The 26,675-nt window shown below is 37.7% G+C and overlaps 1 protein-coding gene across 10 annotated transcripts in view; it reads right to left on the bottom strand.

The window, feature by feature from the left end:
- Nucleotides 1-26,675, bottom strand: part of LOC131684799 (SNF-related serine/threonine-protein kinase) — a 140,489-nt gene that overhangs the window by 47,622 nt on the left and 66,192 nt on the right. For all 10 annotated transcript variants that reach the window (XM_058967948.1, XM_058967945.1, XM_058967944.1 and 7 more), the window contains exon 4: nt 16,750-16,790. The gene's annotated coding sequence lies outside the window, so the exon portion shown is untranslated. The remainder of the gene's footprint in view (nt 1-16,749; nt 16,791-26,675) is intronic.

Below are 26,675 nucleotides of genomic sequence, written 5' to 3'. Positions count from 1 at the left end.
CCGACCAAAGACTAGAGAACAGGATTGGAAAGTTCTCCAGCGGTAACAAAAATAACATTATTATATTTAAATTCAATAAATTGATTGTACTCGAATTATCGGGCCTTCCATTTAAATTCTGCGTTTTGAAATATTGACATCCCGGGTGAGTATGAAAGAGAAACGTAATCCAATTCATGCCTGCGCGCTGAAAGAAATGCGCTAGTTGTTTGACTTGTTGTTTGACTTGTCCTTCATTCATTCGGTGCAGCGCATTCATTTAGTTATTTTTGGTTCAAATTCAACCTCAGTTGCATAGTGAAGTTTGTTTCCATGTCTCAGAGTGGAATTTCCTTCAATTTGTCCGCATTTGACAAATATGTTGGTAAAAAATTTATATTTCCTGCAATTGAAGGCATTCGACTCCATGTGAAACTTCACTCAGCTTTTAAGTGAAATGAATCAGGGAGGCGTTGAGATGCTGATGTTGATAAATGTATGTAGCCTACTGAATTTGAGATTTTACGCCACAGACTTCTGTTATAAGATTCTATACTCATTAAAAAAAAGTTCCCAAACTCGTGAAAAATTTGCCATGAATTCAAGAACAATCAGGTTTTTACGTTACGAACACAGGACCGCGTTGAAAAAATACGTGTTTTGCACTACCGATATGGATACCAGATTATTTGTTTTCGTGAACCCGTATCACTTGTAGTCATAAATAGTATCACTGGCCATGTCAACCATTTTGATGCATGCAGATGTGCTAGAGGAAGTGTTTGGAAAATAATACATAACTAAATATATGAAAAATGGGTATCAAATTTCTTGATTTTACAGTTATAGTTAATTAGTAGTGTTTCGTCAGGTACCTGCACTACGTTGTGTTCTCCAGGTACGGTTTTAATCGGGCATAGAGACCGACTAGTTTCATTGGCAATAAATTTCGGGAACCACTCCAGGGAAGCAAAACACTTATTTCGACGATCCATACATTTATTCATATTAAGCCCAGTGACGGGTAAAACATTCAACTAAGCCTTAGACGGGTGACTACTAAGCCCAAGATGGGTAACTTCATATTTTTTTTATTTTATAGATAAAACATTAATAAACATTTTGCAGGATACGGCACATGTCTAAGTCATTTTACCTTTTCAAAAAAAAAATCAATCATTAGGTACTTTTAGCACAATTATATAAGAGGACCCCCTTAATATTATGTGTATGCGACATGCGGAATATCACATATTATGCTATTTATTGCGCGTGAACTAATTCCCGAAACTCGAAATATTTTTCATGGATTCGTTCACACCTCGTGAACTGTTTCATTGTTCATGGTATATTAGTTTACATTCACCATTCTTCAAAATCATAAAATACGTTTCCCGACGACATTGATCTTTTTTGGGTAATGGCAGGATTACAATTCAGGCCAAAACAGAACGTAACATTCGTCTTGGTCCAGACGATTTTCCGGAATCTCGATCATGCGGCAGTTTGTTCGTGGCATCACTCATTCTAACCCGCGCCGAGGCTAGTTTTAGATGATTTCAACTCCCACGATACGGCATGGGGTTGTCTTCGAGACAACCGATGTACCACACCATGAGCTTTGCAACAACTTCTATATGAAGTGATTGGACTTCCACCCGCGTACCTGACAGGGATCTCCCTCCCTCGGATGCTGCACACCATAGTTGATCCTAAAGCGGATTGCTAAATGATCGCTATGGGTGTAGCCTTCGTCTACCCTCCATTCCATGCCTGGAGCCAGACTCGGGCTGGCAAATGTTACGTCAACGCCACGCCTCCACTTCGTTTCTACGGAATGTACTAGCGGAGCCATTATTAGCTAGCACAGTATCGAGTTTCGCAAGCGCCTCCATTAGCGCTTGACCCCTGCTATTTGTACAGCGGCTGCCCCACTCCACTGCCCAAGCGTTAAAGTCTCCCGCTATGACTACCGGTCTCCGGCCCACTAGGTCCGACGAGAGCCTGTCGATCATCTGGTTGAACTGTTCTATTGGCCACCTTGGTGGGGCGTAGCGGCTGCAATAGAATACACCATTGATCTTGGCAATCGCCACACCCTCGGCGGAGGAGTGTATTACCTCTTGAACCGGGAACCGTCCCGTTGTACAGATTGCCACCATTCCAAACCCGTCCGACACCCAATTGCCGTTGCCGGCAGGGATGCGGTACGGGTCTGGTAAGAGGGCGACATCTGTCCTCGACTCCGAGATCGACTGCCACAGCAGCTGTTGGGCTGCTGCACAATGATTAAGATTTAGCTGTGTGACGTTCACGGCTTCTTCTTATTTAACTCACCGAAGGGACACGAAGGCCCGCCCATAGCATGTTTATGGGCTTGCTTCTTAGCGGTGCAGATAAGGCACTTGTGTGCCTTAGTGCAACCCCGCTCTTTATGTCCCTCCTCGCCGCAGCGACGACATAGTTTGCTCCTATCTATGCCCTTGCACTCGTAGGCTTTGTGGCCGGACTCAAGGCACCGATAGCACCTATCTACTGAAGGCGGCTGGGGTATGCTAATAGGGCATACCGACCAGCCGATCTTCAGCTTCCCTTTCTCGGTTACCTTTTTGGCATCCGCCTTCAGTAGCCTGAGGTAGGCTACCTGGGTGTCAGAGGGTCCATCTCTAAATCGCACAGAGGCCCGCTCGATTGTGACGTCGCATTGTTCCTTAACGGCTGCGACGACATCTTCTGCGGTCGTGAACTCGTCCAGATGCTTGCACTGGAGAGTCATTTCCGCCCCTAGCGACCTGACTTGGGCGCCTTCACCAAGGACCTCTTCAGCCTCGCTTCAGCACCAGAAGCATTTCACCCGTGTTGGTGCGTCTCACGCTACGCACATCTTGCCCAAGGGCCGAAAAGCTTTCGGCCGCCTTCATCGACTTTAGGACATCGGCGTATTTGTCCTTGTCGGTTTTTAACCACAAGGCCTCGCCTCTGTCCTTGGTCTTCTTCGCGGGCCGCGGTACCTCCGGTGTCGGTGCCGGCTTCTTCTTGGTGACCAGCGTCCAGGGGTTTGGGCCCCCCTGCCCCGGTCGCGCCGGGTTGCTGGTACCAACGCTCTGCTCAGCGAGGTCACTCTCGCCCTCGCTTACCTCAGCCAGACGGCGTTTGGCCTTAACGGTTGCACGCCGTGTGGTGTCGGTTTTTGCACCCTCGCCTGGCGACTTCCTAGGGCGCTTCGCGTTCGACGACGTCTTGCGATTGCCCTTGCCATTTCCCTTCGAGGGGAACTCGGCCGCCGCTTCGAGCGACGTGGCTGCTCCATAGAAGGTGAAGGCCACTGTCTGAGTGCCCGTATCGACCTTCTCTTTTCCCTCCCTCTTGGAGGCCACTGTCTGGGTTTCTCTGTCAGACTTCTCCCGACATTCCACCCTCTTGGCATAAGCCTGCTGTTTCTGTCTTGCGACACGAACAGTTTTTCGGAGTTTCAGGAGACTCTGTTTTAACTCCTTGCTTATGTTTTGCTTTGCGCTAGTGTACTCGATTATTGAATCGAGCTGCTCACCACTTTGCGCATCGCAGATGTCCGGTGCGTTGGTAGGGCTATTTCCTACCGCTGCTGGGGGGTCACTGGTGCTTTCAGATGCAGCACTCATCGCTCCACTACTCTCCCCACGGGGCACCATGGGCCACAAATCGATTTTTTTGGTCGAAAATCCAGAACTTATAAACCGTTAGTACTAGACTTTCAGTGTCTTTGGAACAATTTCTGTACAATAAGTGCTCTGTATTTTAGGGAAAACAAAATTAGGGTGGCCCTCTCGATTTTTGAAATAAAAAAATTATCTCCTGAATGAAAAAAGATAGGAGAATATGACCTTCCAAAGAAATGTAGAGAACTCAATTTTGAGTAACTTTGCTGAAGACGTCGAAACTCTATCTTCATCGATTTTTTATTTTACAGCGATTTCCCTTGTTCCGCTTAGGGTGGCTCTTAAAAATTCAGTTTTTTTAATATATCTTCTTTGATGTTGATTTCTCGTAAATGTCGACTTCAGACAAAAGTTAGCTCTCACAAATGCGCATATTTCTTCTTCAGAGGCCAACTCATTAACTTTTATATAAACAGAGTTATTGACGATTTTATGCTCAAAATTCGACATTTTCTAAGCTAAATAACTTCGAAGGTGGCAAAAAGTGGCAATCAATGTTGTTACCATCTGATAGTACTTTAAAAACACTACAAAATAAGGGGTACATGGTTTGTCTCCTAGTGACTATTCATGTGAAATGTTTGCTTATAAACTACCTCTGTTCCATGAGCCAAAAATCGTTTTTTTGTTGAAAATCCAGTTCTTATATCCCGTAAGTGCTAGACATTCAGTGTCTTCAAAAGAATTTCTTCACAATAAGTGCGCTTTATTTCGGTGTAAAAACATGTGGTTTTCTTGCTTTTTGGAATGAAAATAATTTCTCCTGAATAATAACAATAGAAGTATAAGACCTACTGAAAATTAAAAAATAATCATGTTTAAGTAATATCGTCAGAGGCATTTATTTTATGGCATTTTCCATTATTTGGTTTAGCTTGACCTTTAAAAAAATAGTGTTTCAGTAAAATACTTTTGAAGTCAATTTTCCAAAAATTTTGAAATTTCGTTCTGATAAGTGCCTATTTTTTCTTTGGAGACCAACTTATTAGTTTAAAAAACTAATATGGGATCATCCATAAATGACTCACCATTATATGGGGGAGGGGGAGTATTGTATTTTGCGATGATGTGTGACTACAGAGGGGTAGGGGGTCACGTCGTGCTGCGTATGTTTTTTCAAAGGGGACTAACTAACATCGTTTTTCATTTTTATATTTTTCGTGGACAAGGGGGGGGGGAGAATTACCGCCAAGCTACGTAATTACCAGGGGGTATTTAGAGGTTTGTGACGAAATGCTACGATGGGGGAGGGGGGTGTTAGAAATCACTAAAAAATTCTACGTCATTTATGGATCGTCCCTATACTGATTTTCTTAGCGTTAAATTTTTTTCTGCGCGTTTCAACAATTTCTACTCTGATAAATTAAAATACCTTTTAATGCATAGAAAACTGCCCATTTTGAATAAAAGTGGAATAACCCACTTAATGGGTAAAGAGCTTGTACGTCAACCTGGTTACGTTTTACCTATTGTTTCTTGTGGAAAACTTACAACGAAATACGTAAAAAATACCCATTGAAAATCGTCCCAGAATGAAAAATACTGAAAATTTATATTATACAACACCAGTTTTACATTATTTCCCTCGGTGAAAAGTTTAAGATTCCTGATAGAATCTCTATCCTAAAAGCCTAAAATCAACATAAAAACTGTCACTTGACAGAATCCCTGAATCTTCCAGAGCAGTCGAAATTGTTGAATTATCGCATATTTGCACCATCCTTAGTAGTCTAAACTTCCGTTTTTAATATGTAGGTTATCTCGCTTGAAGTAATTCACAAAGCACCCATTATTAGCATCAATAAATCCATCGATATAACCTCATCGAGTTATTATGAAATGGATTAGAAGTACTCATTGTTAGAAGCAGAAAAGTACCCACAATTGACAGCTCGAATCACTTCCGAAAATACGGAATTTATATTGACATCATTGATAAAGTTTTTTTGCCGCGTATGGAAAATAACTCCGAAGTAGGAGGCTGTCAATCTATCCGTTTGATAATAGTAAAAAATACTAATAATGAGAGCTGAACAGCTTGTCCCCCAACGTACATTCACGTGGAATTTTTTTTGTTACTATCCAAAGACAAAAATTGTATTTTGGGAAACTATTAGAGCAAATTACAGTGAGCTGAAACAGAGGAGGTAATATAATTAATAAAAGACAAATAAATCATTAATGCTAAACAAAGGGTTCTTCCTTTACGGTAAATCTGAGCTGAGCTTTCAATATATTGTAATACTTTGATAATAATTTCTTTTTTGCCATGCGAATAAAACGTATGACATGCAAATACTCCAAACATTCATTTTATAAACCGTTGTCCGAAAACCACATGTTTTATGTACAATTTCACTCCACGAAACAAGTTTAGAATAACATTTTTCGAGAGTACCATTAAATTTGATTTGCATCGGAGATCCGGATATGTGTATATAAGAACGGCGAATATGATTAATATATATTTTAAGTACGAATTTAGATGAATTCCGCATACATTCTCTATAACAGAGGTAGTTTATAAGCAAACATTTCACATGAATAGTCGCTAGGAGACAAACCATGTACCCCTTATTTTATAGTGTTTTTAAAGTACTATCAGATGATAATAATATTGATTGCCACTTTTTGCCACCTTCGAAGTTATTTAGCTTAGAAAATGTCGAATTTTGAGCATAAAATCGTCAATAACTCTGTTTATATAAAAGTTAATGAGTTGGCCTCTGAAGAAGAAATATGCGCATTTGTGAGAGCTAACTTTTGTCTGAAGTCGACATTTACGAGAAATCAACATCAAAGAAGATATATTAAAAAACTGAATTTTTAAGAGCCACCCTAAACGGAACAAGGGAAATCGCTGTAAAATAAAAATTGATGAAGATAGAGTTTCGACGTCTTCAGCAAAGTTACTCAAAATTGAGTTCTCTACATTTCTTTGGAAGGTCATATTCTCCTATCTTTTTTCATTCAGGAGATAATTTTTTTATTTCAAAAATCGAGAGGGCCACCCTAATTTTGTTTTCCCTAAAATAAAGAGCACTTATTGTAGAGAATTTGTTCCAAAGACACTGAAAGTCTAGTACTAACGGTTTATAAGTTCTGGATTTTCGACCAAAAAAATCGATTTGTGGCCCATGGTGCGGGGGGGAGACCTCGCCAAACCACCTCTAGCAAAGGGGTTTGGCACCTCCGACTGTTTATTTTTGTTTTTTGTTGACTCCATGTTTGATCCCACGAGTAGCGCGAAAATAAATGTCCGCCACGCCAGAGCTCCGCATTAACGTGGTAAGGGACACTTACTGTGGGGTTTGCCCAGGTACCCCACAGGCTCCGTTAACGATCGAGCATCTTTTTCACCCCCTCGATCACTCATCCCTCGGCACGGGTCGCTTCACGCCTTGGAATTGGGGTTATGACCTACCTTGCTTTACGTGGTGACCTCGGCCCAGATCATCACAACCATCCTCCTTTACCAGGGCTTTGGACCTGTAGCTCTGGTTCTCAATAGTTCCATGTACGTATATTATTACAGACATGCCACTATTGAGATCCGTCATTCGCTAGCGGAGTGAAGGTGTGGAATATTCTAACAGCTGTATATTCGATTTCGTCAAGTGTCTGCCAGATTTTGTTCCAGCAGCCAATTTACATGGGCGCAAAAACTATACACTGAACCCATTTCAAACACTATCAAAACACCATGCAGTTGGAGTGAATTTGGACCATGAACATGAGAATATTATGAGATTATCGTTTGATCGGATATCGCTTCGTGTCTCCCCACGATATCGCGAACGAATCACTATTTTCGATGTTGGAGTTCTCGAATGCTCTCTTATATTGCAACAATAATACCCTACGGTTAGACAGAATCAAATTCGACTTGTTGAAAAATCGGTCAGACTCCGCGAAAAGGTGCCTTTTGAGTTTATTCAACAAGTTCATTGAGGATAACATTGTCCCTTATGATTGGAGTCAAGTGAAGCAAGCTTCCGCTCACAACTCGTATAGGCCAATTTAAGTTGTTCGAGAAAATTATCCAAATCCATCTCAACAAACGGGTAGAAAAAAATGGCTTGCAGTCAGACACATAATTTGGCTTTCGCAAAGGTAAAGAGACGAACGGAATTCAACATGCTAACAAAGAGCAGATAGCATCAGTGTTCTGGGATATTTGATACAGTGTCTATTAATGATCTCTCAAAAAATCTGCGCCAGCGTGCTCTTCACGGATTCTAAACAATTTTTTGCTAAACTTGTCTGAAAAGCATATGCAGTCTTGCATGGCGATTTATCGACATCATAGTTTACCTGGGTCTACATGTGTCTTCCCCAGGGGTTCTCAAAGAAAAAAAATGTAATAGCAACACGCATTTTTCAATATTATTGTTGAGTAACTGATAGCATCCAATCTTCTTTGTGAGACTATCACAATTCCTATAATTCCATTGTGGAATTTCGGCAGACATCGCACCCGATTTTCTACGTACATGATATTTGCAACTATTGCAACGATCCTATTAATGCTAAAACCAATGTTGCTTGTACATCTTGTCCACCAGACCGCGATTTTCTTTCATTAGACATAAATTTATATCATGCATTCACTTTAATTTCTAATGCACTTTCTTATCCCAATATCTGCGTTTGTTTGTAAACCTATTCGGATTTGATCCGAAGCTTTAGAAATACCTTTACTTTATCTATTTGACGATGATAAGATTTATACCAAATTTGTACTGTACATTCAATATTGGATTATAATGCATTAAGAAAGAATATGGTCATCAAAATACATTGTATACCTGAAACGGCTATCGCAGACATAGCGTCAGCGATCGTGTCGAAACGTCCACTTATCAGCAAATTGTCTGTTCTGGGTGACGGGCAGACACTCCGATGACTTTGAGTAGTACAAAAAACGTGCCCAGCACCGGTTCGTACCAAATCCTATCAGTATCAGCTTGTCGATAATTTGCAATCCATGCTTATTGCACATAATTATCAGCACCAGTGTTAACCATAGTAACTATCTCTTGGCAGAGTGCCAAGTGGAGTGGCATCTGCAAGGAGAGCCGGATTAATATGTTTTATTACAGGAAATCAGTATCGAATGTCAGTAGGATGAGTATGTTATACACCTCAACACTCAACGAGTGTAGGAAGTTTTTAAATTTTTGACGTCATTTGTTTGGCTATGTAGCGTTAACATATGCATTACTAATGGATTTATTTTTAACCCTTAAATGAGCAATGTTGTTTTAAAACAACATTGCGAAAACCATCTCAAAATTATTATAGCAACGTATTAAAACTGTTAGACAATTTTCAGAAAATTTGAAAAAAATTGCTTTGCGCCTTTAAGGGTTACGCTATCAAAAATAAATCTTTGAAATCCCCATGCGCATGGTGATGGGCGTGGGTAGGGGGAGGTTCTAGTAAAAGAGCACGTTTGGTATGAAAGGGAGGGGGTATTCCAAAAGCCTATGTTACTTTGGTCTACTTTTTCCCATTACGTATCACTAAATAATAATAGATCTTAAATGGGATCAGGTTCCATATGGTCGGTGTTAAGTCAGACCGGACCAAGTCGCAAAACATCAAAAAATGAGTTAATGATAGCACTGGATAAAGAATTTCTTCATCTACGTTCCACTTTTACCAGATTTGAAATATGAAACAATAAACAAGAATTATGGTTAAAATTATTTTCTAATTATAATGTAATGGATGCTGCGATTCAAACTTTAAACGCGTTTTTCTCGAAATCAATGCACTGTCACTTAGTCCGGTCTGACCTAACACCGACCATATATTAATCGATTCGGCTGAATTAATTTATGCAGATACTACGATTCAAGTAAGCTTTAGTGTACCTACACTTAATCGAATTAGGTGATTGAAGTGATCTGATACACAGCACTTATTCACGATGAGAAAAGTTATATATATATATATATATATATATATATATATATATATATATATATATATATATATATATATATATATATATATATATATATATATATATATATATATATATATATATATATATATATATATATATATATATATATATATATATATATATATATATATATATATATATATATATATATATATATATATATATATATATATATATATATATATATATATATATATATATATATATATATATATATATATATATATATATATATATATATATATATATATATATATATATATATATATATATATATATATATATATAAAGAAATATAAGTCTGTATGTATATGTATTATGGACTCCCAAACGGCTTAACCGATTGCCGTAAAAAATTATACATAGTAGGAATTTGTTATGTTCGGAACAAATTGTGTTTTCCTCCAATTTTGTTTAAAGTCGCAGCAACGCGCGATGGGTATTAGCTAGTATGATCATAAATGAATTGTATTTATTTCGATCATCTTGATGTTACCGTACATGTCGTGGCATATCGTTATCCCAAAAAATCTTAAAACTTTATGAAAGATTTGGTGACTAAATTTTCTTGATCGACTAGACTACTTGGATGATGCCGTGGATACGACAAACCCCTTAGTGGAGGGCTGCGCTTGAACGACTGAAGAAGGAAGTGAGAAGAACTTGGAACCGACATTGGCGTGACAGCTCTGATGTATTTAGGGCGTGTAAAATGGGATCGGAACATATTCATTGGCTGGGTAGATCCAGCACATTTTTCAAGCCACCAAGTTTTGGTTTACATGTTTCTTTCAATAGTTTGATAAATTGTACTGTTATTTTCACACGAATACAATATACTAAAAACACCCTTTCTGCAAGACAAATCAAAAATATCCAAAATTGCAAAAAAACTTGAGGAAATTTTGATACACTATGGTTTTTTTTACACGGGGGATACGTACCGTGAAAAATGTGCTCATGAATGGATTTACTCGAATATGAGCTGAATCGTATGCTAGAGCTCATCGAGCGTATTTTCGAAGCTCATAATCGAATAAAAAAACTGGCAAAATCAGGGGGAATAATAAAATCAGGTCTTCGTTGTATTATTAAGATGAATGAGAAGTCCCCTAAACTAGAAGTCACCATCTTAGATTAAAACATGACTTACGGAATTGACATCCGGTATTTATTCATCAACGCTATTCCAAAAATTCTCACATCTTTTTGGTAATTGAAAGTTATACTAAACCGAACTGCCTATCTTGGTTTTCGAAATGACCTCCGACATCGGTATTTGACATCTACTCGTGAATCCCGTTCCAAAAATACCCATATTGATGTCGCATTAACGAATTCCACTGAACCGGAAGTCGCCATTTTGGTTTTCAAAATGGCCTCCGACATTGATCTCTATCAAGCGCTCATTAGGCCTGCTCTGAAAATATGCAAACTTATTGGGTTATAGAGAATTCCGTTAGACCGCAAGTCGCCATCTTGGTATTTTAAATGGCCTCAGACATTGATATTTGGCGTCTATTCGTCAAGCCTGTTGCAAAAAATGGCCATATTGATCGGGTTTTAGAGAATTCCACTGAACCGGAAGTCGCCGTTTTGGTTTTGAAAATAGCCCTAAACATCGATATCTGACGTCCACTCATCAATCCCGTTCCAAAAATACCCATATTGATGGGGTTTAAAAGAATTCCACTGAACCGGAAGTCGCCATCTTGATTTTCCAAATAGCTTCAGACATGGACATGGAAAACTTGATCAAAAATCTTTTGCCTTCAAGAGAATATTTTTGCTAAAACCGTGTTAATTGGGAAATCTGTGAAAAAAAACTTTGTGAGAAATCGTCTGTCTTTTGCCTTCAAAAGGACTTAGAACATTCTGCGAAATCTGTGCAAAAAATTGTTGAGAAATCGACTTAACCGTGTAAAAAGCAGTGTAAAAACCGTGTAAAAAAACCTTAGTGTATTTTAAGCAAATTCCACGAATTTAAGAAAATTATGATAATTATACTGCCGTTCTAAACATAATTGTCCCATGTATATATGAAATCCCATAGAACATGGGACAAGCTTATAACGTCAGTATAGAACTTCAAAGAAATCCTGCGAAATTCAAGAAAATCGCACAAAAATCCTAATGCTCATGGCAATGTTCGAAAATTGAAAATCACAGAGATACAATATCGAAGAAGTCTTATTGCTTTTTAAACCTTTTTTTCCAAATTTCGGAGATATTCTTAGAACCTCCGAAAAATACTAAATATACCAAGGAATTATACAAGATCGAGGAAATGTTTCACATGCCATTTTCAACCATTCTGGTTGATGGAAACCACAACTTTCTAAAATTAAGTACCTAGTGATAGGAAAGATTATCATTAATAGGGTGATTTTTTTTTTGGAAAATTTCATTCATCTGATTTGCTGATGAGAAAGAGGAATCCGAAGTAGTTTTTTGGTTTGCAATCAAAAACGCCTGGCACTATGCAAACACAATTGTGCTGCAGGACACAATATCTACTTTACAATTAGTGTTGAGCGCTCCTGATTCTCCTCATATGCAACTAGCACCATCTTGATACCAGTTAGATAATAAATCTGTTGCTAATTTGGATCGATTATCTAACTGGAAATTTTAATTAGTGCCCATTTTGGTGCTAGTTTAGATTTATCATCCAGCTGGTACCAAGATGTTACTAATTACTGATGAGGAGAGCCCGAAACGCTAAAATCTCCTGCACAAAAAAAATGTTTTGCTGTTTTAATTTTCTAATCCAGTGTGCCATAGAGCTTTAAACTTTCTCGTATGCGGTTCGTGAGATTGAATTACCTGCTGTTTGTTTTTATTCCGTCATTTTCCTACCATTCCACTTCTATTACCTTGCCTCCTCCCCACGTAACTAATAAGCATTATAACGTAGCCTAATAGGGCTGCCTTAAAGAGCCGTTAAGTCATATATTCTGATATAATGCTGGTATTATACCAGAAAAGGCGCAATATTATGCTATTACTGTACAGAGATTGACAATCCTTTTTGCGTTACTAATGCTATTGTATAGCACTAGCATTTCAATGCCAAATTTGGATGCCTAATATTGGCACTACTCATGCAATTAGAAAGCTTCAATTGGCTGTCATATTAAAATACTGTTTAAAACCGTTATTGACTTTTAATGGATAGTAATGTATATCCTTAACCCTCCGGAAGTCACGCAAATGGCTTACTGAACGAGCAGCCGCAACTTCCCTAAGACGATTTCGTTAGATTTTCAGAGCAGTATGCACTCAGTGCACTAGCGCGACTGCCGGAAGGTTAACAGAATTTCGCTCTGACACGATATGAATGTTTTATGAAATTTATCTCTAGTAACCTAGTCTTATCCTTCACAGTAAGTACGCTGCTTTTTCTGCATGAGCTATATTGCATATGTTCGAAGGAATTGAAATATGACGAATATAATTTTCAAGAGGAGTTGCATAACGAATAAACCCACAGCATTACGATAGCATCATATCGGCTTTATATTTGCTCTATAATGGCACTAAGGGCACATGTTAAGCATACATGTTGTAAAGATCCTTGAAGCATGTACGCTAGAGTGACAGGAAAAAATGACCTCTATCGGCCCACCCCTGAGTCGATTCCTAGTCCCAACAGGAGTACTTGCTACAAATTTGAAGCAAATCGGACCAGTCTAGCTACCGGACCAATGTGCATGAAGTTTGCATGGGATTTTACGACAATTTACACGAAAAAAACTCACTAACTCGCATTTTTGCCGCTAGGTGGCACTGTATGCATCGTATTATCACTGTAAGTGAAAATAAGAAAGATAATTTAATTGTCTACAACTTTGTCGAAGACTGCTAGTAAATCCGGCTTTGTTAAAAGAAGTTATTAAACTTTTAACGAAGTGATGTCTGCGTCAGTTATGCATGGGGCCTATCAGAGCATGGTTGTGTATCAGTACTCCATTCACACGAACTAAGCATTTTTGTGAAATAATCGTTAGGTTTAGGTCAGTAGTATGTTCAGAAGAATTATAGTAAGTAATAATTGTACGCGTTATATCAGCTTTATATATGTATACAGAGCAAGCGATAATGCTATATTTCGGCTATGTATGTATGCATTTATGACGCTAATATAGAGCTTGATTGCATTGTTAATGCAACAATGGAGTTTCAATACAACATTAGTGCTAATATATAGCCAATATTGTGCTTAATGCTTATGGTTACTTGCCTCCTTCCAATCAAATAAAAGACACAATGCGGACATTTCCGACTACACATGAGGAACGTGGCATTTGAGCCAATTTATCCTAATTCAATTATTTTCCATTTAGGGACTAAATTTTACACATTACCAGGGGTTTGTTTCCCAAGCCCGCTTTCTCGTCAAATCAAAGTCTTTGATTGATATCCCCAAGTTGGTGCTAGTTACTGATGAGATGAATTCGAAACACCAAAATTCACGTTTATCTAAATTAGGCATTGTGTCCTAATGCATAAATTGGTTTTATCTAAATTTCTCATTTAGAGGGCAAATTGTTTTCCTTTTGCCAACAAGTTTACACACAGAACATCTTTTTCAGCTTTCTAGATTGTCGAATAAGAACTAAAAACCTGGTGCATTCATATGAGCGACCGTGTTTTTCTCAGTTTTGTGACTGGTGTCAACAATAACAAGAGCGCCTCACAACTGCTTCATATCAAAAAAGTATGTGGATGTCACAACGCAATGTTATTAGATGAAAGTAACGTCGTCAGAATGGAATAAACCCCCTTACTGGTGTGATGTCACTTCAGATTAAGACAGTGCCAAAATATGCCAGTATACCAGTATGCGAGTGTAAATTTCTTCATCTGAAGGATCTGGGTCATAAAATATACATCTTTTACTGATCGCCTATTAGGGAAAAGTAAAATGAAAATTACAAATGAATTCCATATTCATCCCAACCATGTTCTAACTTAGCGTGCCCAGTTTATACTATATCAATTATCCCACATTATGCAATTAGGTACGCATGCATGACGCGCAAACATGTATCTATATATGAACACAATTAGACCCGACCGGCTGGCTAGCGTAACCCAAACTTGTTTGCACTCCACACTAAACGCCTCGAACCCAGATACGGGTGACACCTCGAGTGGAACCAGTCAGCAGTGCCCCGTTCGGGTTTATTTTTAAGATTTGAGCAAAAGCGTTGTTTCGGCTACGGCATGACGAAAGTGCGGTTCATTGAACCGCAGATGGAAAGGAAACGTAACGCATCGTCGTATTGGCCAAGGGGGAAGTAACTAAGTCTCGTCAATCATCATCATCTGTGACCCTGCTCTGTCGGCTAGTATTACGAATTACCGGGTGGCATACGGTTTCTACCACCGGAAAGCCTAGCATCTAGTGCTTAACAGTCGTTCGAAGCAAGAAAGTCTGTCTTCTTGGGCGAATGGGCGAGACAATGAATATGAATTATGCGCATCTGTCAGATCAGATTTAGCCCAGCTTTACTGGACCTCCAATTTTTCTTATCATAAACATTATAACTTTCGACGAAATGAGGATCATACAAAGTTAAGAAAAATATGCATACGGAAGGGTGTATTCATTTCATTCGTTTAGCCTTTCTAGCATATAGACAAAAATAAGTTATTGCCCCAGGAAAAATGATCAGCACCAAGCGAGAGTCATCTTCAAACGACAACACATAAAGACGGTGCGTTCGTTGACCATGGTCAGTACAGTTCAATGAATATGGTGATGATGTTTTGCTATAAACTCCACCGGTTCTACCTTTCAACAGATCATCAGGCAAAATCGTAATTATATTACCGGCAGCCAAAAGAAAACGAATGCACTCTATTAAATGGAACATCGTTTTCGTCAAGAAATAAATTTTGAAGGGGATATTGTTCAATTTTCATACCGGCATCGTAATTTATAACTTGTTTCTCTATATCATTAGCACGTGCTGCTACTTGCACTAGTCACGGTCGTTCGCGTATGCCCGCGAAAGTTTGGTCGATAACTACACATGACGTCACAAACACATCACGGGGGAGGTGATACGTAGCAAGATCAACATCATCATCACCTTGAGAAGGTATGAACAAATTTACCTCTCTTCCCGATACGGTATCAAGCAGAAAAGGTCGACGCTAGCTAGTACATAAACGTCTGGCGCAGTTGCTGGTGCACAATGATTCCTCATAGTAAAGGAGAGTGTGGAGTTGAGAACTTGGTGTGATTTTTCATACGTGAATAGGTAGCATAAATATCGGTAAATTGTCAATGTTTGAATTGGTATTTGTGGTATACTTTTACATCGCGGCTTCACGATTTTCACATGAAACGTTATCATTCCGTACAAATAAAATGCGCAATATCACCGGATAAATAAATCCGCCTGAGAGCTACTGAGTTTATCACGATATTTTTTTGATCACTGCCTTCCCGATCAAATTCATATATATATATGTTCATAAAGATCATAAATACGGTGTGCGCCAAATTTTACAACTATTAAAATATCATAAAATATCGACAAACATATGATTATGGCTTAAAAACCAACTGTCAAAATTCACTTTGAACGAAAATTCCGGACAAACGGTCACACAGGAGTCACAGATGTTGGTAGTAAACAAAAGAGAAAAGTTTTCTCTAGCATTTAGTACTGCGAACTGTGTTTGAACAGTAACGGTTTGTCCGGGATTTTCCTTTAAAGAGAATTTTGACAGTTGGCTTTTAAGCCGCAATCATATGTTTGTCGAGAAATGATCTTTCACAGTAGAATAATATTGACGTTATTTATAATTCCCCAGCATCTCCTACCAGTGACAGAAGAGGGTGTTCTTTCTACGGTGGCCCTGCTTCTTTTATCACACCATTAATAAATATGAATGAACAGACGAGCTCAATGACTACAAGCCATAGTGATGCGTTTCCTGTTTAGCGATGATAACAATAGTTGATAGTTTGATGACAGGATAAATAACTACCGCGGAACCCGTTCAAGTGACCTAGCTAGTAAACATTTCAGCATTATGATACGTTGAAAAATAATCGTAACGAATGATTATAATACTCACTATAATTAATTAGATGTGATGGGTTGGCCTCGGGACATTACCTATGGTTAGAGAGAAAAAAATAAGATGCATTAATTTTCATAAGGTGCTATAGGCAGAGCTGCAAATTTTCAACAGATTGTTTTGAACTTGAAGGTGGAACAAATCTCAAATCATGTCCTACTATGTTCAATTCGTAGTTTTTCTTTTGTATCATTCATTCAAACAGCCGATCTGTTCAATCATTTTTCATTCATTTTCAATTTCATTGACCCTGTGAATATCCTGCTACTAAGGTATTGATTAGGTTTTTCAAGCAAAACTACTCTGTACATACTTCTTACTGTTCATGAAAGCTTAAAAACGCAAGACATGTCAACATTTAAGCTAACCCGATCAGAATGAAATAACAAGATTATAACAGAACTCAATTTTCGTAACGTATTGTGCTATGAATTTGGTCTCGTTAGTAGTTAAAATAACAGAAAATTATAACAAGAAACAACGGGAGATATAGTTTTGAAATATTTTTGTTATGTGTTTCTGATCGGGAAACTAGTATCTACAGAGCAGATGACATTTTTGGTTGGTGAATGAAAAAGTATCAATTTGAAATGAAGGCGTACGGTTTAGTGATGAAAATCCCGCCAACTTGAAAGTGAATGATTAAGGGAGGCTTTGAATTTGAATCATGGTTGGGGTGAATTGAACTGAAAGTTTGCATTTGAAAATGAAAATTTGCATCACTGGCTATAGGTTACCTAAATATAAAAATAATTATTTAATATTGAAGATAAAATTTACGTGCCCATACCGAAATTTATAACCTACACTTGTTCCTGTTTTTTATCCCAACAACATTGAATTCGAACCAAAGTAAGGTATTTATTTTCGAGAGCTGTCCTACTACAGCTATAGAGCTAGGGTCGCGGCAATTGCAGATGAGATGGGAAATGTCAACCAATAAAACACTGCTTAAGACCAATTGCAGTGGACCGTGTCGCGTGTGCTAGCGTGTATGTAACTTCGCATGTATAAATTCGATTTTATAACCGTGTGTTCATTCATATCCGCGTGTAATTTTGAATGATCGGACCGCGGACCGTGTACCTGATACTTTATTTTCGGTGTATGGCACAGATACTAGAAGAGAAGAAAGTTTACTCTTGGGGCTGCGTTTGCAAATTTAAAAGTGCTAAACCGTTCACTTATTTACCGAGAGTGCTAAACCGTTCACTTATTTACACGAGACTACGGGCTTTAGTGTGCGTGGATGATCGCAAAGGTCTTAAGCGTTTGTATGTTAACGTGTTGCTAGAAGAGAGTGAAATTTGCCATATAACTATAGTTCCCAGTCATGTTGTTTAGTGCATATGAGCGTCATTTTTTCGCTTGCTAGAACGTTTAGTCAATCATCGGGGTGTTTTTATATTGGCGAGATCATGGGCGTAGTGCATGGACGAAGCTCAAGCATTTGTATGTTAACGTGTTTGTCACATCTGCTAGCGTATATAGTAGTATATAACTTCGCGTGCATAAATTCAATTTTATAACCGTGTAACCATTCACATATTAGCTTATGTTCTTGAATGATTTCGTGGACCGTGAATCTAATGCTTAATTTTCAGTGTATGATTCAGATACTAAAAAAGAAAGTACTCCATATCACTAGAGTTTTTGGTCATGTCGCCATGGAACGTGTTGTCTAGTGAATATGAGCATCATTTTATTGTAGAACCAACTGAAAGCATGAGTCTAGGACGCTAGGATCGAGGGTAGAGACTTCCGGACGTGACCGACTCATGATCGCGCGAGCGGTGGATTAATGTTTGAGACCGCATTTGTAAATTTGTAGGTGCTAAAATGTTCTGTTAATAACCTAGGCGTTTTAATGTTGGCGAGATCGCGGGCGTAAGGATGTGTAGATAATTGCAATTGCATGTTCATTTTTGTGACCAGGTTTGTATTATCGTGAATGCCACGAACGTCTCTACGTTTGGAATGGGAGATTGTGAGTATATAAGAGAGAATATGCAATTGATTGTGTTAGTGAGTGTTAGTATGAATCTAATGTAATACGTAGTAATAGAAGGAAATATAACATGCCGAATAAAAAGAAATGCAAAGAGATTAATTAGAAATGTATAAATTGACCAATATTATTTTTAGTATACATGAGTAGTAGAAAAGCAAACTAAAAGAAGAACAATAAAAACAGACTAATGAAGCAGAATAAAATAATACATGTAACATTGTTTATTTAAGTGGATTTCAACGACGATGCTATCGAAACCAGTTGAGCTGCGTTTACCGATTTAACAATACGCCTTGCCCGCGCCCTGTCTTTGCTACATCTGCCCGAGACAGCACGAAGCGAATGACAAAATACGCCACTTTTTATTAGCTAGTGTACGTTGAGGAAACTGTAACTTTTATTCTTGCCGTGATGATAGTTTATATCGAAGCGTGTGAATCTCAAAAGGAAAAATTGAAGCTCCGGTCAAATAACGTGGCTATTGATTTTAGGTATTATCGTATTGTACATTGTACATCCTAAATCACCCCGCGCTCACATTTTCTGTTTTTGAGCTCACAATCTTATGTCCAAACGCAATCATTTTTACAACACCATTCGCGCACAGTTTGAGGTGAGCGCAACGCTCTGGAAAAGAAAATTGCCTCACATACAAAAAGGCTTTGTTAGTATGTGGTTTTCAATCAATTTACCAGCTGTTCTCTAACTTTCTTGTCCCACGGATCCCTTCGTAATCGTCCCCCATGGCCTTACATCCATTTTGTGTACTATCTAAATATTATTTACAGTCTGTTACAAAAAACCTCCTTCCGGGATAAAAAATCATCTTCACGGGCCCTTGGTAACTACTTCACGACCCCTCTGCATCTCTGTTTGTATATATTTATTGGAAACTAAGCCTGACTAGAAAAAAAATATTGACGGATAGCATTAGGACTAGAACCGATATACATCTACTCGTAAAAACAACTTTTACACCCTAGCCCATAACGATAGATGATTATCATTACTTCGAATGAACTATATGAACTTCTCGCTATTGCAGCGGCGATCACAGGTAAGACAGCCTGGAGACGTTGGTACGTGTTACTCAAATTATCTTCATACTGTGTAGCCAACAAGGTGTAGCTATAGGGATCGATATTGTATTTCACAAGTATGGGGCTGGTTAGTAACTAACGAATCATTTGGGAGCATCTCGCTCCGAATGATTCATTTTAGGTGTACTGAGCACTGGATAGGTGGAACAATTGCCGAATGTGAAAACAAAGCTTCGGTTTACGGAAGTCACCTTTATCCACTTCCACCACATTAGTACTGATAACGTTCAACAGATTGGCTCATACAAATAAAAGTATTTCATACAACTTATATGACGCCGTTGAGCATGACGTCATTTCAATCAAAATTCTTATGCATATGGAAAATGGCAAAATCGGGAGGTCGCTAAAACCAACTCATCTCCGGTGTTCAATACTGTCACCACATGCGGATGTTAAATTTTTGGTTGCTGTTCAGACAATATTGTCTACTGCATAACCGCAAAAATGCTCCCGGCACCTCCAAATCAAGAGCCAGCAATCACTTTCCATTGTTGACTTCATAGCATGCATGACTAATTTTTTGTCTTTCTCATATAGAAAGGTTATGCAATCGGTCGGAATTTCAATTTTTTACCGAGGCCCGCAAGGTCAAGTCTTATACCATTCGACTCAGTTCGCCGAGATCGGAAAATGTCTGTATGTGTGTGTGTATGTATGTATGTATGCGTGTATATGTCAAGCAATCTCACACATTTTTCTTAGAGATGGCTGGACCGATTTGCACAAACTTAGTCTCAAATGTGAGGTACAGCCTTCCCATTGGTCGCTATTGACTTAATTCTTGATCGGAGTTCCGGTTCCGGAGTCACGGGTTCAAGAGTACGATCACTCACAGCAAATTTACATATAAACTGGACCACCATGAAATAAAAATGATACAAAACTTATTAAAATGGGTGCAAAACTACTTGAATTTGCCAGTCTAGATCAATAATGACTAATCAAAGTCGCTTTGAGCACATTTGACATTCTTGATTCCATATAGTGGGTGGAGATAGCGTAGTTGGTAAATCGATTGCCTTGTACGCAGCTCACCTGGGTTCAATTCCCAACCCCGTACATAGGGTCAAAGATTTTTCTAAAGAGATTTCTCTAACTCGACAAAGAGGCGAATGACCCTCAGGTTAAAACCCCTATAATCAAAAAAAAAATTAAAAAAAATATTCCATATAAGCAGGAACTGAAAAATCTGCCGGTTGTAGCCGATCCAGCTAACATATTTCTCAACTCAGCAAATTAATTTCTTTAATTGTCTATAGATTATTTAGTCAACAAGGAATCCAATCCATAGGGCACTTGTGCTTGGTGAATACGCATGGATTTGTCTGAGTGGAATGAAGGTTGTGCGACTTGACAATTCGCGAGAAGCATCGGCAATCAATTAGGAATTTGCAGCAGTAATATCAGCGCGAAGAGCCAATGTTTTATTGCCATATAAATTTGCTCTTTTAGTCCATTAAATCATGTTCATTATATTTATTGTTTTTATTGTATACTAAGTAACGTATCATTTTGAGCAGTTCAACATGTGCTTATTATAGCATGAGTCTCTTCTTCATTTCTTGCTTTTTCTAGCAGTAGCAAAAATTAGCAAACTAGTTTCATTTCGTTCTTCTTGTATACCTTGTTTGCTTTTAGTTCTAGAAATTAGCAAAAAATTACGCGCACTTTTCGTCGTTTCAGGTACTTAAGCAATTCTTTTTTTTCTGCCATTCAAAATTCACCCTAGTTAGCGTAATAACACATAATAAAAATCACAGAGGATAATAAATTTGTTCGCATATTGTTCAAAAAATATTTGACTCAATTAGACATAAGTTATGCTCCGGATAATCGGCTGTCAGGAGCAGAGCTGCAAATTTTCACAAGGTTGTTTTGAACTTGAAAGAAGAACAAATCTCAAATCATGCCCTACTATGTTCAATTCGTTGTGTTTCGTTGGCATCATTCATTCAAACAGTCGAGCTGCTCAATCATTTTCCATTCATTTTCGATTTCATTGACCCTGTGAATATATCTGTACTGTGATATTGACTAGGTTTTACATTTCTTATAAAAGAAATGTATAGAATTCGCTCAAACTTTCAAGATTTTTTCCGAGGCCCGGAGGGCCGAGTCTTATATACCAATCGACTCAGCTCGACGATTTGGGACAATGTCTGTGTGTGTGTGTGTGTGTCTGTGTGTGTGTGTGTATGTAACGGACAAATTCTCATTCGTGTTTCTCAGCAATGGCTGAACCGATCTTATCCAAACCAATTTTAAATGAAAGAACTAAAAAACAGTATGAACGCTATTAATTTGTTTTTGATTCTGATGTTTAGTTTCCAAGATATGAATGTTTGAATGTGTAAAAATGGCGTTTTTTGCAGTTTCTTGGAATTATTTGCCGAAGTTGACAATATAGATTAACAATTTATATTTTTTTAGATAGCTTTAACAAATACCTTTCGAACAAGCTATAGATTGTTGAAATCGGACTATTATCAAAAGAGATATTTAACATTAAATGCGGACGAAAGATTTTTATCATTTCCCATTGCCAGAAATATGACCAAAAACATGTAATCTATTTTTAACGCCAAAACGGCTTATTTTAGGTCAATAGTATCTTCGTCGAATTTAATGGAGGCAATATGCCCTTTCTTTTAGTATTGTGCTTTTGCTGATTAATCCTCCTATGAGTGAGATATTTTCACAAATTTTCTTGGAAGTGATTATATCGAAATGATGCCTTCAGCAAATTTGTAGCTCTTACTTTTGCGAATAACTTTACTGAAGACTTCAAATATCTATTTTGAATACTTTAAAAGTTATGGCTTGTTGTTTGTGGATTACTCTTTGTCGCCTATTTATTGTTCAATATAGTAATAATCCATTGAAATAAGCCAAACATTATTTCGATAAAACGAATTTTGTATTTCATTTTTCTATCTACAACCGCTAGAAATAATCACCGAACACTTCCAAGTTGTCTGGAAGGAACTTGATAACTTATCAGTGCAAAAATGTTCATTTGTGCGAACCTTCTGACTGCAATTTTTCTAACTCATGACCATCGGATCGATCTGAAACATATCGGAAAATGAAAAGCGAAATAAATAACTCCAAGCAATGGCGTTGCCAAGAGAAGGTTTTGGGGTTTAACACCATACAACGCCCCCCCCCCACCACACCCAAAAAAAATGGATTGAAGTTGAAAATTTATTGATGCAGACTGATTCAATTCAATATTACAATAACAATTATCTGATCCGTACATTGATATCCTGTTGTTGTAAACATCATGAGGACTTTTGATAAATTGTCGGAATGGGGTCCTGATATGTAACTGATCTATTGGTCTTGATTTCACAGTTGTCTAATTGCATCAATATCAAAATCCTGCCTGAAAACATTCCAATAGAAAATTCCAGAGTTCTGTAATCAATCATAATCCTCAGATTTCTTTTCAAATTGAGCTCGTTTTTGTAGAGATGTACTGTAATAAGGGTCTTTATTTAATAGGAAGCGAAGTTAAAATTGATTTAATGTCTATGAAACATAGAACAGCTCACAAAAAAAATGCATAACTTTCAACATTTGCTAAAACGTTTTTGCCTTTCTCATTCACTCTAAAATTCGTCAATCTAATCCCGACCGGGAGGGCCGAGTGTCATATGCCAATCGACTCAGTTCGTCGAGATCGGAAAATGTCTGTGTGTATGTGGAAAAAAATGTGACCTCTGTTAATCAGAGATGGCTGGATCGATTTGTACAAAGTTTGTCTCAAATGAAAGGTACAACCTTCCCATCGGCTGCAATTGATTTTTTTATTGATTGGACTTCCGGTTCCGGAGTTACGAGTTGAAGAGTGCAATCACACAGCAAATTCCCATATAAACTGAAATGAAAAATTTTCAAAATCAAATTTGTATTTTTGATGCCAATTGACTTTATAATGCATGAAACATCGAGATTTTATGTAAACTCGAAAAAAATAATGTTTGACAAAAATTGATTTTTTTGGGACATTTTTGCCTTTCTCATATAGAAAGGTTATCCAATCACTCTAAAAATCGTCAATCATACCGGCCCGGAGGGAGTATGCAGTAAGTGGTTGCTACTTTAAAATTAAAACTAGTTTAAAATTTCTTAAAAAGTTGAAAATTTTCGGCAGGACCCGAACCTCCCGGATCTTACTATGTGATACTGAAACATCGCTTGAAACCAGCGGCGGTCAGTATCTCAAGATCGTGGCTGTCGATCCATTGTACGTATGTGCAAATCGAACTGAATATGTAATATTTAATTCCAATAATTGTATTGAACATAACCAGCCATGGAATCGTAGTCTGGACAAATGAGAAAAGCACAATTGCACCACTAGGTGGATTAAAACAGGTTTTCATTTTGGGAATGCGTCGAGTTGAGACGAAAACGTAATATGATTAATATCGAGGATAACACTTTCCGAATGTAGAGAGAAATTTATGAAAAATTACGATTTCCATTCGACTCTAGCAAGTTCTGATCGATTTTGATGAGAATTTGATTTTTGTTGTATGACCAATTATATGTATAGGTCAAATGTTCAAAAACAGTAATTTAAGGTCAAGATAACATCATTTTGAAACCGCCAATTTCGGAGGGTTAGTATCTTCGATGAGTTTTACAAACGTTAAACAGCGCATCATTTGATAAAATAATTTTGACGGTATATCGTCCAAGAAGTATTTATGGTGAATTTTCTCAGGTTAATATTCATGACTACAATAAAGTCTCAACAAATTCGCTAAAAACACGAACTCTGTTACTATTTTTTGAAAAATTAATTCTGCATAATTTTAAAACTTCAAAAATTACGGTTTCGGAATTATGCCGTTTGGACAGTAAGATCGATTTTCACCAAACCCCCACCAATTGTAAAATTGGTATTGTAAACAAAATGTAAGGGTGATACTTCAATGCTGATAGGTGGGACCGAAAAAGTAAACAATCGTCAAAGGGGCGATACTATCATTTTGTCAATTTCAATAGCAAACACAAATTTTAATTTAATAATTTCAAATACTTCATGAAGTTTTGGGTTTCGATCACTGAATCATGCAATCTAGGATGTAAAAAACACAATATTTCTTAAATAGGAAATAAAACCAAGTCTGGAAATATTCACTGTTGATTTTCTTTGAATGGTGTCACTGCTAGTATCGCTTTTTTTCCAGAAAAAGCGTTGATATTTAGGTCTCAGTCGCGTTGAAAATTTGAGTAAAGTATAAACTTCATTCCGATTAAAAAAAAAAATTCGATTTTTTGGCTCAGTACAATATACATAACCCCTTTAGGAAAATTCAGTTTTCCCACCACAATGCATTGATTGAGGAATTTAGATATTTTATTAACAGAGCATTAGCAATAATTCGTTTGTATGTCTATTTTATGGGCCACTTTTTCGCTTTCCCATTGATTTGGTTTGAGATTTCTAGCACTGATGCTGTCATATGCTGATTTGAACGATTCTCTGAGTCCTGTCACTATCCCATGTAGTATGTGTTATCAAAAACATCGCGAAGCATCAAGTTCTAAATGTTCTCAAACGATATAATATCCGAAGAGAGTGATAAGAGTTATAAGAAATGTCTCATCACACTGTTAGGTGGATTAAAAGCGTTTTTCAAGTAAAACTACTCTGAAATATTTCTTACTGTTCATATAAACTTGAAAACGCAAAATATGTCAACATTTAACATAAACTGGGCTCTACAGAGCAAATGACAATTTTGGTTGGTGAATGAAAAAGCATCAATTTGAAATGAAGACGTACGGTTTAGTTATGAAAATCCCGCCAACTTGAAAATGAATGATTAAGGGAGGCTTTGAATTTGAATCATGGTTGGGTTTGATTGAGCTGAAAGTTGGCATTTGAAAATGAAAATTTGCACCACTGGTCAGGAGTTGAAGTTGATTTTGGATAAACAAAGAATTTCAACAAACGATAAATCTATCATAATTTTTTGGCAGCCAGCTGCCTAGAGCAATGAACACCAAGTAACGCTTCTGAGAGTTTCATACATCGTATCGCTAATCAAGATGATTTCAGATTTATATACAATTTACCCCATCCCTCTGAAAAACAAGTACTTCTCGTACCAAACGTGAATATGTAGAGGTATATACGGTCTCCATAACAATGTTTGTCACAATAACATTTCTTTCCTTCTCCAATGAGTGTAGGGATGTGGCCGGCATTTTTATTGGCATTTCGAAGTTGTGAATTCCCGAAATATGCACATTGAGGATAGATCTTTCGGCCCAAAATCGACACGAAAAAGTTGGTCTAGTAAAACCGGTAGTATAAAAAACCACTCGTATATAGTTGTATCACCCAACAGAACGCGACTATTTCTTCAGTCGCCATTCTGTTTCTATTCTGCCGGTTCTACTCTTATGCTGTAAGTCCTTCGTCCGATGTTCTCAGCCAACTATTACACTCCAATAGAATTACAATAGTACTACGAAGCAGAGTGTACCCTTGCGATTTTCAATTTTAAGGATCCACATGTAAATTTTGTTGTTTACACAATGAGTGCAACACGTTGGTAATTTGATGGGTAATGTTAAAAGAGAAACTGCGAACATGACACAATGTACGCATGATCGTAGTTATCTTGGGCTAAGGCTGCAAGATGACATGTTCTCTATTATAAAGGTAGACCGAAGTAGCAGTATTCCTTATTCTAGAAACATGTTCCAAACGCATTCCAGATGTCCGAACATAAGGTAATAGGCGGATACATTGTCCCACCAACGTGAACCAGGTTGCGTCGAAC

Source organism: Topomyia yanbarensis, chromosome 2 (genome assembly GCF_030247195.1).
Source record: "Topomyia yanbarensis strain Yona2022 chromosome 2, ASM3024719v1, whole genome shotgun sequence".
Lineage (NCBI taxonomy): Eukaryota > Metazoa > Arthropoda > Insecta > Diptera > Culicidae > Topomyia > Topomyia yanbarensis.
This window is presented reverse-complemented; position numbering and strand designations above follow the sequence as displayed.